Below are 16,828 nucleotides of genomic sequence, written 5' to 3'. Positions count from 1 at the left end.
ATCCAACTAGAAATGTAAACAATAATTAAATGAAAATCTTTTAAGCTTTGATTTGGGTATTCCATAATATTCAACACCTTTGTGTGTCTGCCTGATGAGCTCTCTCTGCCATGGCTGCTTCTTACCCAGATATTTTAGTTTTAGTACTAGGTGATGAAGCATAAAGCATAATTTAAATAATATAATTTCAAGAGGGATCAAAGAACATTGCATTTGTCTTCACTAACCTTGAATATGCCTGTCCCATCTAATGAAAAAGTGATTGAAAGGACTTATTTTAGCACAGTCCCCAGGCCCCCATAAAAGCTGAATAGTAATTTAATTAGCTTCCTTTCTGGTGATTAACTAGAAATTTCTAATCATTTGATCTGAGTGCATTTTGATTCATTATGTATCTGTTTCAATCTTTTTTATGAAGTTATTAAATAACCAGCCCAGGTAACATGGCCATTGCTATGGTAAGTGTTTGGATGAGTCAGGAAATACACATGGCAATGGACAGGATTTTCTTTGAGACTATTCAGGACTCACCTCAGGGTTAACAAATTAGCAGTTAATTCATTCTGACCAAACCTTCAAACTAGGAGCCACATCCTGAGATGAGGTAAAATCAACAAAAATCTTCAATTTTCACCTAGCAAAAATCTAGGCCCTGAGTGATTCTGCATTAGGAGACTGAAGCCTGACCCAAAGGTGACAGGGGAAAAGAACAAAATTAACCCTAGAGCATCAATGAAAACTAGCATGAACAGCAAATGGTTAAAGCTGGGGAGAGTTTTCCAAGCATTTCCACTGACCAGAGCAAGTCCTCCAGGTTTATCATCTCCCCCTCCTGTAAACAGAGGCAGTAGCTGCTAACCTAGCCCATAAAGGATGATTAAATAAATCTATTAAATGGCAACAAAGACTTATGGTGCTATATACTCAACTTTTTAGCTAGATTTAAAGCACAGAATAAAGACTATGCTCGCTGGGCACCCGTACAAAAAGGGAAACGTACAGCCCTTTAAAATGTTGCTTAGCAGCATAATAAAATAGGAAAAGTTAAATTATCCATCAGCTAATACCACTGCAAAATATTTTTCATTAGCTCCACCCAACCCTTCCCCTTGCAGCTCCAGCAAACGGCACAAGTGAAGTGTGCTGGAAGGCATGAGCAAAGGTCTTCCTCTCCTTTATCAGATAATTGAAAATAAACAGAATATGCAAGTATCGCTATCAGACAAAAAATACGGGGCCAGATTTTTAATAAGTTTTGCCAGCCCAAATGCAGTGCCGTTTATTCGTATCAGCCCTGCCAGTGCACCTTAAGATAGGATTTAGTTTCCCGAGTGAAAGGAGTAATAAAAAAATCCAAAGGCTGAACTGCACCTCAATCTTATTTCCATTTATTTCAAGGCACAGACAAAAGCGAGAGGAGGATGCTGAGCTGCTGGGAGCAGAGGCCAGGGACGAGCTCCAATGCAGCAATACCCACCTCATCCCATCAACCTGCAGAAGAATGGGAATTCTTGCTGTCCATCCAACACAGTTCCCTCATCCTAGGGAAGGAAGACAAGTGCACCTACCTGGGATCCAGCCCTGTGGGCCAAGGATTTTGGGGCACAAGCTACTACCTGTTGCCTCCAAGGAGGAAGGAAGCATCTCTCTGGGATGAAGTTTTCCAGAGTTTCTCCAGCTGTTCCTTGGAAGTGGCACTGTGGAGGTCATGCACACTGAGCACGCTGCATATTCTCCATGGTGCTGTACATCAATGGTGACAAAATGTTCCAGTTTGAAAATAGGGGCAGACTTTTAAAAAGCTCTAAAAATAGGGTAAAAACATGAAAATCCCCATTACTGTGGAAACAGGAGATAAATGGTGCTTTATTAATGCTAAAGACTTTCAAGACTTAAAACTGGAGCCTAAAACTCATTCTTGCTAAGACGCTGAGATAAAGACTGCCAAACTGGGGAGGATGTTAGCCTTCTTTCACACTCTGGCCCAGCAGGAATCCCAGGAAGATGAGCACCAGGAGCACTTCCAACACATGCAGGGGAAGACACAGCACCGGGAGAGACCCTGTGCTGGTGCCCGCTGGGCCAGGCATGAGGCTGCTCCCGTCCTGCCCATTCCTACTACAAAAAAAATACATTTTACCACAGAAACTTGCTTAAATCGACACAAGCACAAACCCAACCAAACTCCAAAATTGTCAGCAAAATCTTTAAGGAAAGAGGATTAAGAAGGAGTCTGCAAGATTTCCTCACATCTAAGAGCTCCCAAAGCAGGGGAACTGGCGACAAAGGGACCCACTGCCAAAAACGCTGCTTTCCACCAGCGCAGTATTGAGCTAGATGAGAAGGGAGTAGCAGGAGGTGAAGATGAGAAGGAAATTACAGTGGGAACGCACTGTTCCGAAGTCTGCAAATCCCTCTGAGGCTGTAGCGGGCTCGCTGTGACTGCCTGAGCATTGCTGTGATGCACACGAGAACATGCAAGAAGATTAAAATATTCAATAATTTGCAAGTGCTCCCCAGATGAGCACAAGTGTGCAACAAAAGAGTGGCTCTTGTGCAGAGCGCTCTGCCAGTGCCGGATCTCAGCGGCAATACGGATCACGGGAACACGGCACGCGGGGCCTGCGCCAGCTGAGAGCATCGCAGCAGCAGGATCTGCTTGAAGAAAAGTTTTAATCTAGGGATCCAAGTAATGCTGGACTGAACACATCACCATCTCCCATCTTGATCCACAGTAGAAAGGAAGTTTGCATCCAGACAGAGGGATGACTACAGCAGGGAAGCATCTCCTGCTACACCCCATGTGCTGCTTCAGCAATTTTACCTTTTTTGGTCTCTTATCTTTGCTCCCACAAAGCAAATCCTGAGTTTGCTGAGCCACATAACACAACAGAAAATGTTGTTGAAAGGTAGAATACTCTTTTTTTCAGCAGATGGCATGTCCAGGCCAGCTCTTGTGATCGCAGCAGTAAATTATTGTTTCTATGTTAAGGGATACTGTCAACTTAAGTTATTTAGTCCCATCTGTTGGATCATAGCTGGCTCTGTAGAGGTTTGCTAGCTTTGATGCCTTACCTGGCTTTTCTCGTGCTTCTTCCTGCACTCCGTAGGAGCCAGTCCATGAGCAGGACAAAGAGGATGGATGGACAGAGGGGTTCAGCAGAGCACTGTGAAGCAGAAGCATCCAGTCTGCATTGAAAGATTTATAGGTTTTGAACATTTCAGAGGTTTAAGTGCAATAAAGTGCACTCAATGGGAACTTCAATTGCCTGGGCAGAGCTGCAAGTGCAGCAGACACCCCAGCTGGCCCCTCTAAGGCTGCTGCACAAAGACCTTTTGCATGAGAACACGTATTTATAGCAAAACAGCAATTAAAAAGAATCAACAGAAATGCATCCTTCCAAGACTCTATTCCCATAAGCACTAATGTTTAAAAGTCTCAGAGAAAAGCAACGGGGCACAGCAGCCTCCTCCAGGTGAAAAGCCAAATTAGCAAAACACTGACACCATCAAAGGCACGCAGGCCCAAACAATCAGAAAACAAATTACCAAAAAATAAACACAACTAAACCACATTATTTGTGCAGTGAAATCAGGCAACACGCCCTACCCCAGATGAGCAACAGCAGCAGTGAAGTGATGGCAGTTCAGTCTTGGGAAAGACATCCTAATTGCTTGAGCGTGGATGACTTTTCCTTCATGATTTCTCATTCAGCATGCAAGATGAAAGGGTAAAATTAAAATTAGGGTTATTCAAGCAACCTGAATCCTGACATTTAGAGAGGCATTTAGCTTATTAAATTGTGAAACAGTTAATACACACTTTGTGTAGCTAATGTATGCACAAATTATGTGTATGAGTATAGGCATAAATACAGATATTTTATAGGGCAACTCAGTATGCTGTGTACACATAAAGACTAAACTTGGCCGTTGATGAAACTGCTCTTTAGCTTCAGAGAAACCAGCATCAAGGTGCCCGAGGAAAAAATTTCCTTCCCAACGTTTTCCCTGGTGCCTTTACCCACTCTTCACAGCAGCGCTGTTTATATGCATGAATGATTTATTTCTATCTTATTAGTTGCCTCCTTTGATTAAATATATTAGTACCTTTTAAGTTACTTCAAGGCCACAATCATCTTAAAATTAAACGATCCTTGGAGTTTGCTTGGGGAGCCACACACTAAACTGACATTTCCACAATGCAAAAAACCTGCAGTTGGGCACATTTTAGTTAATTAAACTGTACTCTCTATCAAGTAATTCGAAGGGGAGAATACTAACTGTAATTTTTGTTGTTACTGAAACAGTACTGGAGCACATTGGAGGTTCCTTACTGGCTAGGTCCAATTTTGCCTGTATTGACACAGGCAACAGCGTCACCTGTGCCACAGCCTGGGGCTAGTTGTGTTCGGCTTAAGCAATTGCTCCAAAGAGGCTTCACCCTGGCAGTGATTGTGTCTAGGTAAGAAATTGCTCCGTGTCTGCGGTCCCAGGGCCACACTCGGCGTCCCCTCCGCGGGCCTCCGCCACCACGACCGTGCGCTCAGCACAGGCAACACGTCTCTGGCCCCAAAGAAAGGCACCCGCTACAAAAAGGGGAGAGATAAAAGGAATTTCCACTGTGCAGGATCCCCTCTATCCGGGCCCATTCTCTGGAACTAAACCTCGCTTTGCAAATCAAAGGAACAGCTGCCCAGCGCGCTCCAGCAGCCATAGGTGGTGAATGCGGCGCCGAGAGGCCGCGGCCGCGGCCCTGCCATCAATCAGCGACTTTTGTGGCTCCCTTCAGGCCAATCTGCTGCGCTGGGCCCATGCAGCGGGCGGGAGGGCAGCTCTCAGCTGCGCGCCCAGCCCAGGAGCCCAGTCCCTGGGTGCAAAGGGAGCTACAAACGTGCACACCTAGGGAAAAATGGAATTTGATGTCCCTTTGCAATCGGAGCCCTTGCTGCTCTCTAAAATTCATCCTGAGCAATTAAATACACAGAGCAGATCTGCAGAATTTACTTCCCCTGCAGCAGCTTCTGGCAGCTCTGTGTTGCACTGAGAGGTCCGAAATGCACAGAACATGTTGCTTCAAAGTAACTAAACAGCCCAAAAGCACCCAAACTGCCGCACAAACATAAGGCGCAAGGAACATGCTTAACATGAACAGTCCCTTTTTCTACCAAAACGTAACACCGCTTATATCTTATAAAAATCTCTGCCTGTGTCTCAAACTAACAGGTGTTCCTAGGATAAAAGTCAAGACAAAAGTGCTAAAGCCTTTCACATGCTTTCCCCCAATTTCTACAGCAACGCCGCCTTTGACGGGGGGCTTGTGACTGCTCAATTTGATGGCCAGGCAAACTTATAAAAGCCGAAGCGCGAGGTTCCCAGGGGAAGGCATAATGAAATAAATGCACTCATGAATATGTATGGCGCCAGGCGGCCATCTGTTCCCTACCAACATCTTTTCTTAAAAGAAGTTTCAAATATTTCTGCAGAGAAGTTGCATCTTTATTTCCATATATAAAATTAGACCTTGAATTTTCCCCATTGCTGGTCATTAAGTGTCATTGTTATGGAAATGTGTTTCCCCATCCCAGTATAATCAAAAGATGGGGTGATAACGTCCCCTGCTACGAAGCTCAGGTGGAGAATTTTGCATGTCTGTATTGAAGCTCTAAGGCATTTAGAGTCAGAGCACGCGCTGCACAGTGTCACTAGAAGGGGCTCGCTGGGAGGAAGAGGAGCCCGGGATGCGCTGCCCCGTTCGCACCGGCTGCTTTGTGTGGAATTCATGGAGCCACCACCGGGAGCCTGGGCTGGGATGTGGTGTTGGAGCTGCTCCTTGCTCTGTGTGCCCAGTGACCTCTGCGCTTTGGGAAACTCTCACCTCGCTGCAGGGTTTGGACAGGAGAAGAGTCACATTGCAATCCCCTCTCATCCACCACTGCCTTTGGGGATGAGGAAAAGGCTGGGCCGATTTCTAGTTCTCGTTTTTGGGATTCATTCCCATGGCTGGCCTTAATCACAGGCAGTCTGTATATGTTACACTTAACAGCTTTCCCATTTGCATCCAAAATTTGGGCTTTTTGCCCAACTTGCTCATCTACATCCCCCTCAGAAGGTACAAGCTACTATGCAACTGCAAAGTGTTCTTGATCTTACAAATGTTTTTATACTATCCATAAAACCTAAAGCAAAGACTTATTTTTAAGAGAGATATTCTAGTAAACACTTCAGTGAGATTTCTCACCTTGGGAAAAGCTTGCAGTAAAACACACATGGCCTCTTCCAACTCACAGCTGTGACTCTCCATTTCTTCCCATGCTTCCAGAGACACCTCCCTTGAGTTTTACTAATGGGGCTGTGAAAGGTGCTGGTACAAAGAACAGAGAGGTAAAACACAATTATTTTCTGCTTTTCCATTGAAGTAGACAATAAGAATTAAACTTAATGGAAAGAGACTGCTTGTGAACCAAATGTTTGTGTTTTGAATCTGATTTCACAAGGACTGCTCGACCATCCGTCCTCTCCAGCTGCAGAGCTCTGAGTACAGTGTTTTCTCTAGGGAACATCTTAAAGCATAGGATTTGCTCTACCTAATATAAGCTGTGGGGCTGTAAATCTTTATTTCCTGAGGAGTGACAGACTGAACAGCTCCTCTGTCCTCCTTATGGTTAATTTCTTCGCAAAGAAACCTCTGGTTTCAGGAGCATTTTCAGGAATTCATTTTGCCTTAGAGCTCCCAAAAAGCTGCAGTTTAATTGCCAGGTGGTTACTTCAGGCACTTTGCATGTTCCCATTCCCCATTTACCAAGGCACAAATTGAACCTTGCAGACAGCAGATGAAAAGGAGAGCAACACAAGCACCTTCAGCAGGTGAAACTGGCACTGTGAAGCTACCCTACCTGGCTGCAAATTAACTGGACAAGCCCATGTCATCTGTGCTGCAAGTGCAAGGCTATTCTTCACAACAAGCCACCAAGTGATAAATAAGTAATAATGTTCAATGGCCACAAGTGTCCTTGCTTTGGGGCAATCTGTTGTCCCCATGGTGGGGGGGAGGTGACACTTGGGCATTATACTTCCCTATGTCCCTCTTCTCCGTGCCTGCTCCTGCCACACACAATGCCCAGGATTCACAGCCTCAGCACCAAGGGCTCCTTATGTGTCCCCCTCCTTACAGCATATCCTTTCTTACCTGCTCCCTCATCACTAATACTGACCCACCCCACACAGCCAGTTGCTTCTCACAGCACTTGCCTTTTTAAACACAGGAGAGTTATCTACCCCCTTCTCTTCGGGCAGGGTCCCTAACAGAGACTGGTGGTCACACAGAAAGTCTGGACTGGCGATGGCTGAATATCTGCAATGCAGATTGCAGAAACACAGCGATTTTCCATAGCTGGCCAAAGACTTTCTGCAAAGGCCGCTTTCAGCCACAAGGTTGATTTTGATCTTGAAGACTAAAGGGACATCAAAGGGAAATCCCTGTGAGCATACGCGGGTGCTCTTGGAGCACGCAGAGACTCAGGAAGCCCACAGTTTATAAATATTCAGTACAAATATTTCTACATCTCAGTACTCACTGCTCAGGCTACAGTAATAGCTCACCTCATTGCTCCCCTTGCCACTGTACGAACATTATGAGCAATGTTTCAAATATCCAGAAAAACCCTTGGTCTGCAGAACCAACAGAGATGGGCAATTCCTAGCAGGGTAGCAAGTCCTAAAAGTTGGAATGGGGTTTGTTTCCATGATCTTCATCCCAGAACGATTAGTGACTGAATGCACCCAAATTCCTGCTTTAGATGTGGTCTTGCATAGGTCAAGCTGTTGTAGGTGTCTACCTTGAAGCAGAGAGCCCCTAATTCTCACCCTCTGAAGACCACACCACGCAAGTTAGATGGGTCTCTGCTGCAAATAGAGTCCTGTGAGACAGAAGGTCGAGTTATCACTGCCCAAAACAGAGCGTACTGACTTGGACCACACTTGATGCAAACACCCGCTCAGTGCTGCTGAAGGTACCAGGTCAGAAACATCCAAGAGCCCATGAAGCTGAGACAAGTGCTTCATCTGGCCTCGGCCTTCACAACACTGCCTGGCTGGAGCTGGAACTCCACAAGCTGCTCACAGTCAGTTCTCAACCAGAACCTCCCTGCTCGTTCCTGGCTCCACCTGCGATTTTGCTGAGGAGTCAAGGCTGGGCTGTATAGTCACTTTTAGAAGACATTATTTTTGACCTCACCTGTAGAAAGTATATGTAGCAGTTTGTCACACTATTCCAAATTGAATTCACTCTCTACTTGCAGAATTTATAGTATTTTTGCACTATTTATAGCTTTTTTCCTGCCCAACTATATTTCAAAAGCAAATTTATAAAATAAGAGTCCACAGACAAGCTAGCAAGTCTAATAAAACTGTTCACTTTTGCCATGAAACTATGGGATACTTTTGAAGTTTTAAACAAGTAGGGGACACGTGACATCAACAATCACTTGCTATTAGCAGCTAAACACAAAGGAAAAGAAATACTAGTAAGAAATCTGCATCTCTGCCTATATAATAAAGCTTTTGTAGGCAGAAGCTTTCATTAGATATAGAGATTTGACTCTATAGCAATTAAAATGTCCTGTAATGGTAGTAATTACCACATCAGGTAACGCACAGTGGATTACAACATCGTACCTACAATATCAGTGCTATTCCAAAGTTTCCTTTCAGTTTCTGTAGCTTCTGCAGATTAAGGAAGCTCCTACAGTCTGTGGAATGTGGATTTTTAAATCACTGCGGTACAGCCCAAGAGCCTTTTCAGGACATGTTAGTATTTTTGATAGCTTTTACACTGCTGGATCCATCCCATGGAAACAAGGTGCTGAGCAGGCTGGTATTGCCAAGCGGGATGCCGGGATGGGGTGAGTCACATCTGACTCGCTCCCGTTTGTGGGAGCGCGGGATACGCGTCCCCACCGCGTGCCAGGCCTGCCTGCGCCAAGCACGGCCTCCACCTCGCGTCTCCCTGCGTCCCCGCCACATTTGGCGGGTGGCAAGAGGCCAGGAAGCTCTGGACTCTTAGCAACCTCAGAGGGCTTTTGGGAGCAGACATCTCCATTTCTGCTGCCGAGGAGGCCTGCGCAACCCCAAGGAAGGAGCCGATCCTGCGGGCAGCCCCACGCTGCAGCTGCTGCCCTCACTTGCGGCCCTCATCCCTCATGCACAGCGCGAGAAGAAAATGCTGGCAGAAACAGCCAACTGGCACTACTTTGACTGCCTTCTGGCCGATTTACTGCAGTCTCCTTGAAGCCAGGGCAGGGCAGCAGCCTGTCCTTGCACGGCGTAAGGCTGCGCTTCCCCTTGCGCAACCTCCTCTACCTCTTTCTCCGTGGACAGCTCAGGGATATCAAGTCTAGGCGACTTTTGCCCTTTTAAAGTCCTAATAGCAAAGCTGAAAATGTTTGAAGAGAGATGAGAGAACGCCATAGAAATTCCATACGGGAGAGAAGAAAACACAAACGCTAACTCAGAATGCTCCCTCCAGTCAAACCTAATTCAAAGCACTGACCACAGCAAGTTTATCACACTGTTTTGGAGAAACAATTTTTGCTTATGCATCTTTAACACAATTTCTGTTAAGGACCACCAAATACATGGCATTATGCTATCAGCATCACATTTCAAAAATAACCCTGAGTTTAGGAATTTTTATTTAGATTAGTGCCACTAGCAAGCAGTAACTCGCTGTAAAGTCTTAATAAAAGTAAATTTTAAGAAGGTGCTCCTGCAGATACCTCTGGACACACTTTATAATGAACCCCAAATTTATGATGGGCCCATCTCATACTGAAAAAGCATGGGACAGAAGCTACCCAACACAGAGATAGCTCTGACATGCGGATATACGTTTTTACACAGGTCTAGTAAATTCTCCAAGACGAGGTCAGACAAGACACAAGCAGCACCTGACATTGTACAAGAACTGGTACAGTCTGGCCTCACAATGACTGCGGTGTTTAGGGCAAGATACCTGATGTTCATCAACTACCTCACTGCTAAATCCTGCTGCAATATCAGCTCCAGCAGCCTTTAGGGCAGCTAAATAATGTTAATATCCTCGACACAAACTTGATTTGACCAACACAATAAAGTCTACCTGACTTCCATGTTCGCAACACAAGTTTACAGCAATGTGCATAGTTTACCTCTCTATAAAAAAGAGAAAATTATGTTTGGCAGAAGAGGCAGCCCTATGGAAAACATGACTGTTCCTGGAAGGTTTCCACCGTTTCCATCAGAATTGGGGTTTGCCAAGATTTTAGCTTTGCAGCAGGAGTGGAGAGCAGACTGCTTGAAGTGTGGACTCACACAGATAGCGACGCAGGAGCACGGCAGGGAGGGGAAAGGTTATGCTCTCAGTTCTGGACCAGAGCACACACAGAGTCCCACGTTTGGGTGCAGTGACCCAGACTTATCACACCAACCAACCCCAAGGCACAAAGCACCAGAGCGAGGGTTATCGCGGGGAACTGCAGCACACCCACTCCCCAACATCATCCCAGCTTTGCAGCCACGCTATCTTACTTGAGCAGGCTGTCCCTGTCACTTGGCTCTTGTCATTGATGGACCATTTTGGCTCCTTGGGGATGAAATGCTCTGCTCAGTGTGGCAATTTATCAGCTTCCTGAGCAAGCGCCACGTGGGTAGAAGTGACCTGTCTCTAGATGTGCAGCGGGGTGCAGTTCTCCTTGCACACACGTGCATCCTGTCTTTGGGGAAAATTCAGTAAACAAGCTTCAAGGCCACTGAACCAAGACAAGCCCTTCGCTGCTTTGATGGCCATGGTTTAAGGCCCATGCATGAAGCTGCTGCTGCTGCACAAAAACAGCATGGAAAGGAAATTCCATCAAGCCCATGGATACCTCTCTGAACCTTGCCTTGCCGAGGCATCCTGCTGTCGGTCCCTGCTGTTTCCCAGCCTTGGCCGGAGCAGGGAACCCTGCCTGGGAGAGTCCCCTCGCCAACCTGGTGCCTCAGAGAAGTCCATGCACATCACAGCCAGAAATCACAGGCCAAAACCACAGAGCTTCCCATCCATTCCTACCTCCCATTTCCTTTTGCCCTTCACAAGAGGTCGACCCTGGGGAGCTGACAAATAAAGATAAATTATCCCACCTGCAGCCCTCCTCCTAACTAAGCCATCATGGGGACTAAACGAGCCTCTGAAGGCAGATTCAGCTTTGTTAGCTAAAATGGGGTGCAAGCTTTTGCCTTTCTAAAAGCGCAAAGCTCATAACTTCCTGGCATAAAGTGATGATTTCCAGAAATTCTTCTTGCATTAGCACTCTGGGGAAGTTAGTTAAATGTTTGCTTTAATGGACTGGGGGAGATACAGCTGCATACATACAGCAGGTTTTGAGCTCCGCTTTTGAACACATTGTATGCATGTTATGCCCTTGCAATTGCTTTGCTCTGGCCTTTTTCAGGGTTCCCCACACTTCCAGGTGAATTACTAGCCTCTTTTCCTTAATTTTTGCTAAGGAGCTTCAGTCCTAGGAAAACCTATGCTCACCCTTCTCTGATTAGTTACCTACACCTGTAATACCAAACACCAGCATATTACAGATAAGCTGCTAAAAACCTACTAATTATGTTTTTCTTTTCTGACCTCCAAGTCACAGTAAGTTTGAATTTCTGCCCAAGGCTCTTCCCAGAAAGTGATCTTCAGCTTAAGTACACTTAAATTTGTTAAAAGAGACAACACATCCATATACAAAAAATTCACATGAAGAAATAATAAATAAAACCCCACAAACTAGCAGCCTGTGAATTGCCAGCAGCATTTATGTTATTGCAGCCTTCCAGGCTATTAATGCACAGTTTCACCTGAAATGTCACAGGCCATCAGCTTATTCACCCTAAGAATAGGAAAAATAGGGCTGCTCTTGCCAAAACCATCAGGTTTGCACGGCCATAAAACCCAACTGTAGGTTGGCAGTAGGTTTCCCACAGAAAAGGTCCTCAGCAAGTCATAATACTAGCCCTTAGTTATGTACTGTAAGTCTTGTTACACTTCCTGGCACCAAGCTTCCTCTGCTCCTCGGTAACAGTTGTATTTTAAGCTTTCTTTCAAGAGGCATCTCAGTGACCACTTGGCCTGGGGATTACACTCACCTGTTTAGGGATTCCTAGGAAAAGCTGCTTCCCGATATTTTTGCTTGAGGAGAACATTCCTGAGGATGCTAAAACAGGCAACAGCAGCAGCTGCCAGGGCTAGCAGGACACAGGGACTGGCTCTCCTTCCCTGCTGCTCTCCTGCACACTCCCCTTGCACTCTTCCTGGGGCCAGCAGCCAGGAAGGAAGGAGATCTTTGTGCCTATAAAGAAGCAGAAAGTGCTGACACCTGGGGGAAGACTAAGCACAGCTGCAGTAAATAAGAAAAATTCCATCCCAAATCCTTGGGGTGAGTTCTTCCTTATCCCTTGCAAATCTTGGTTTGTGGAGGATGGGATGAGCTTCTCTTTCAGGACAAGCAAAGGGTCCTAGTTTCCTCCCTCCTGCTTTCTCCTCGGTGCATCCAAATCCTAATGCCTCTAGGCTACTTGATGAACGGGAAGGCTAAAGCTCATGTCCTGCTGCCGAGATGTTCCCAGCAGGAGCTCAGGGTGTGCTGGGCTGGGACATGCCACCCGTTTGGCAAACCAAGAGGTGTTGCTTTTGATAGCCTGATGGACAAGCCCAAGGGCTTTCTGTGCTTGAATACTGCTATGGCTCTTTCTGCACTTAAAAATTTTACGTAATTATACTAATAAGCAGGTTTAGTCTTGCAGTTTACACTGCACCCAGAGTTGGTGGAAAGCAAGCAGGCAGTAGGGGCCAAAATTATATACAATCAATGTACATCACATATAGTCAAATCGTGTACAAGATGCTAGTTCCTGCAGGATTTTTTCCCCTAAGCAGCCTGCAAAGAGGTGTCATTTCTATCTAGTCCAGTAGCAGATATTGTTTGGTTATTAAAATATTAAATCAGAGAGAAGAGAGATTCAGTTCAGAAAAAATAGCTCAATCTGCCAAATTGTTACTTTCATAAATTATGTTGTGAACATATTTCGATAAAAAGGGGGTTATTTAAAGATCAAGCCTGATGATAAATTAGGCCCCATTTCAATTCTCTCCAAACCTGCAATAAACATAAAAGAAATCAATCTTCATGGTGCATTATTCCTTTTTTTTTTCTTGACTTCTGCTTTCAAGATAGATGCCTGCAATAAGAGATGGTGTTTACTGTACATAAAGATTTTAATATAATGTCCACAGAGGAAGCAGCTATCTGACTAAACAGAGGAACACAGAAAAAGGAGGAAGAAATTATTGTAAATCTTATACTAACTAGGGCTGAGCAAATAACTCATCATGAATAATTCAGTCAACAAACGCAGCCTCTTCTCAGGCTCAGCAGTCACTTGTGAGCAAACTGTGATCTCCTTATTTTGTTGTTAGTTATGTGCCTTAATTCAGTTAATTTTGCTCTTTTTAAGACCACTGTGGGCATGGATGGTGAATACTGCACACTCAAACTGTGTGTGTGCATGTTCAATCAAGGTCTATGAATCCATCCCAAACTTTGGCAAAACTTCCCCCTGCCTCCAGCCCTGGAAAACTTGGACCTCCTCATCCCAGAGCAGGAAGATGGTCTATCTGTTCTACTTCTACATTTGCATGTATATCAGCACGGGGTAATAAGCAAGCAGAGGTATCAACTAAAGCACTTCAGTGCCTTGGCAATTTTTATTAATTGAGGGATTTCGTTTTTTCGCCGTTTTCCAGGTGAAGCAGAAGAACCAGGAACCAAGACTAACAGACCAAGCTCTGTAGTGGCTCCAGCAGCTCCCTGCTCAAGGCAGCGCAGGGCTAACATTTCTCACCCCAATAAAGGGGCATTTAACTTCTGATTTTACACAAGCTCTTTATGTGCATTATTGCTATCAAGTTAATTCATTCCCTTGAAGGCTGAAGCGGTATCAAATGACTGCCCCTTAGACTTGAATTGCTGCGATAAGCGCCCGGCCGCCAAGGGCGGCCCAGCTCGGGCTGTGCTCGGGCGCAGTAACGATGTCGTTAACCTTCAAATTGGTTGATCCATTTCACAAGTTCATCACCGGAATAAAAATATCACTTTCTCATAATATTGTTTTAACTAGCATCATTACCCTGTGACTTACAGTTATACTGAGTACTAAAGCTTAGATTACAAATGTCTTCTCTTAATTAGTCAATACACTGATCATTTCATTTTAATTTCAGGGCACAAGTTGAGAAGAGGAGCTCGGCAAGGCTTCCAGCTTATTTCAACAGACTATCGAAATGCTCTTGCAGGAGGTACATAAATCTCTAGTTTGAATCCATTTGCTATAATAGATAAATAAATGAAATGTTAATATAACATTTAGAGCAAAAGAAATTAATTCCATTTTAATTTCACATTTACTAAAGAGGCACTTTCCCAAGCTCAGACCCGAGGGTATTACAGAATTTACATGCTGCTCTGATGGACTGTGGAAAGCCAGGGAGCGGGGAAGGAAATCCAGCAGGAGCAGAGGATGGGAACCCTCGGGAGCAGGCGAAGGGAGGGATGTATCCCGGGCATGAACAACACTGGGGTCTCCGCAGCAGCCAGGAATCCTTAGGGAACATGCCCAGATGTTCTATGTTAGCGGAGCAGCTGGGACAAGCCAGGGCACGCGGGGGGAATTATCTGCTAATCCCAGCTTTGGCTCCCGCTTTCCTGCTAAGCTCGGCCACAGTGCGTGAGCTGGGCACTCGAGGGGTTTAGTGACCCCCAGGAGCCACCCGTCTCTGCTCTGCTCTTCCTTCAGCGTCTGTCACTTCTCAAGGCCTCAAAAAGATAGAAAATGATGAAAAGAGTAATCCCGTGACTGAAGTTTTCTCCTCCCCTGGTGAAAGATCCCTCTGTGCGGGTGCAGGGAACAGGGACGAGTGCCCGACACGTCACAGCAGGGGTGCGATGCAGAGAAGCAAACAGCAAATGCTTCCCCAGTGCTTCCCCAATCCCCTTTCATCTCCCTTGAAAGAAATTAGACAGCTAGGAGTCATGGCCTAATCCTGGCTTCCCAACGCCCGGATCAAACACAGACTTAACCTGTTTTAAAAGAAACTCTTAAGGACGTGTACTCTGCTCCCTGTCCTCACTCCGCATTCATTTCAAAGACTTCATTCCTTGAAGAGCTAGCAAATAGATTTTTTAATTTTCAATTTATAGCTCATTTAAACTTAGACCCTCTATTTTACTTTGATTTAAAAAAAAAAAACCTCTTTCCCCTTGATTTTTAATCCCAAATGCATTTATAGTCAGCCTGCTCCCTCTTAACCTCGGTGTTACCAGGCTCAACAAGCCAAGTTTTTGCGATACATTTTTATAAGATCCTACATTCTTCTAAGCATCCTGGAAGCCCTTTTCTGCACCTGAGCCAATTAATTTCATCTTCTGGGACATAATTCCCGGAACTGCACGAAATATTCTAAGAGGTCCTAGCAGGGCTTTGCACAACAGCTGTATCCTTTCCTAGTCTTTACTAACTGAATAGAGCCTATAAATCACTTTATTTTTCCAAAGATGGGTCAAGTAGCTCAGTCTTCCTACAGCCAACCATTTTAATCAGACTTTTTTCCCTCTCCATCATTTCCAGTTGACAAGTTCCAGGGTTATAGCTAAGTGGTGCTATAAAAACGTTATTTTACATTTTACACTATTCATTTTCCTCTCATTTTTATTACCCTGATATCACCATCTATTTCTTACCATATCCCATCCAGATCTCCTCACTGTTGCCAGTTTTACTGAAACTGGTGCCAGCTGCAAAGTTTGTGTGCAAACAGTCGTACATCATGGCCAATAATTTCCTTTTAACCACAAGCCAGCAGCCTCCCCTTCAGCCAGCGCCTTGTCTAATTCAGAGTTTTAATACTAATCACCATCGTATCAACCTTTAGCGACGATTTCCTATTCGACAGTTTGTGAGATGATCTCCTTAAACCTACAGAGGCCGAGGGCTGAGCCAAGATGCTGGGGCTAAGGACTTCACAGGCTGGATTCGTGAGCCTCTCAGCAGCGATGCTTGCAGGGCACCTGTGTTCAGAAACGGAAAAGCCAGCGCAGCCGCTCACATGTTTGTCTGCAAATACTGCCATCGCTTTCCTGAGACACGCGGGGGAAAAGCCACAGGGCAGCTGAAGAGACAGAAGCACATGCAAGGAGATCTGGAAAACGCTGACATGAGGATGGCTCAGGTCAAAAACAAGCGCTATTTAATATGTTAGCCACGAGACCCTTTCTCACTAAAGCATTAATTTATCCCTTAGCACCTACTAGTAAAAAGGATTTGCAAAGGTTGGAATACATCAGAATGCATCTGACCGAAGCCACTGCTTGACCTATTTGATTCTTCTGTAACGGTAACTCACTGAGTGTGCAGCAAGGCAGGAAAGCAGAAGCTTGGTGAGCAGCTGACAGCCTGCAGAGAAAAGATACCTGCAGAGAAAAATATGCAATAAAAATATGCGCGAGGCGCCTGTGCTGCTGCAGGAGGCTCAGCTGGCACGATCCCGCACGTGTGGCCGGAGCTGTGAAGGCCGTGCCATATGGTGAAACCTCACACTGTGACAGCCTGCCCTGCAGGCAGCAAAGCGTTAGGAATAAATCCATGTCCCTCGAGGTCAGTGGAGGTAAGAAAGGCTTAAGGGGCGGCTGGGAGAGCTGTTAGGGGTTGCAGCAATGTCCTGAGCGCACGAAATCCTGGCAGGACTTCCTGAAACTGCAGCCCA

The 16,828-nt window shown here is 45.4% G+C and overlaps 1 long non-coding RNA gene across 1 annotated transcript; it reads right to left on the bottom strand.

Moving 5' to 3' along the window:
• Positions 1 to 1,711: 1,711 nt before the first annotated feature.
• Positions 1,712 to 3,706, bottom strand: LOC112944123. Its single transcript, XR_003248718.1, has 3 exons — positions 3,611 to 3,706; positions 3,076 to 3,167; positions 1,712 to 1,804 (listed from the first exon to the last, which is right to left on the bottom strand). It is a non-coding gene; the product is annotated as an uncharacterized LOC112944123 (long non-coding RNA).
• Between the last annotated feature and the right edge of the window lie 13,122 nt (positions 3,707 to 16,828).

This window comes from Nothoprocta perdicaria, unplaced genomic scaffold, assembly GCF_003342845.1.
Source record: "Nothoprocta perdicaria isolate Ctin4 unplaced genomic scaffold, notPer1 scaffold_16, whole genome shotgun sequence".
Taxonomy (NCBI): Eukaryota; Metazoa; Chordata; class Aves; order Tinamiformes; family Tinamidae; genus Nothoprocta; species Nothoprocta perdicaria.
The sequence above is the reverse complement of the archived record's forward strand: the minus strand, read 5'-3'. Positions and strand labels throughout refer to the sequence as shown.